Source organism: Ammospiza caudacuta, chromosome 5 (assembly GCF_027887145.1).
Source record: "Ammospiza caudacuta isolate bAmmCau1 chromosome 5, bAmmCau1.pri, whole genome shotgun sequence".
Classification (NCBI taxonomy): domain Eukaryota; kingdom Metazoa; phylum Chordata; class Aves; order Passeriformes; family Passerellidae; genus Ammospiza; species Ammospiza caudacuta.
This window is the reverse complement of record NC_080597.1, coordinates 16,989,246-16,989,461: the sequence shown is the minus strand read 5'-3', so window position 1 is coordinate 16,989,461 and position 216 is coordinate 16,989,246.

Genomic DNA, 216 nt, shown 5'->3' with positions numbered 1-216 from the left:
TTGTGGCTGCTCATTTTCTAGACCTCCCACTCAGGCCAGGTGGTCTTTGCAGACAAACTACAACAAACTGCAGGAACATGGGAGAAGGAGAATTTCCTCTTGCTACAAGAGAAAGACAAAATACAAGAGAAAGACAAAATTCCCCCACAGTTTCTGCAGATTATAGTCAGAAGAAAATTTCATTAACACAAAAAATCTACTTAAATCACTTAATCC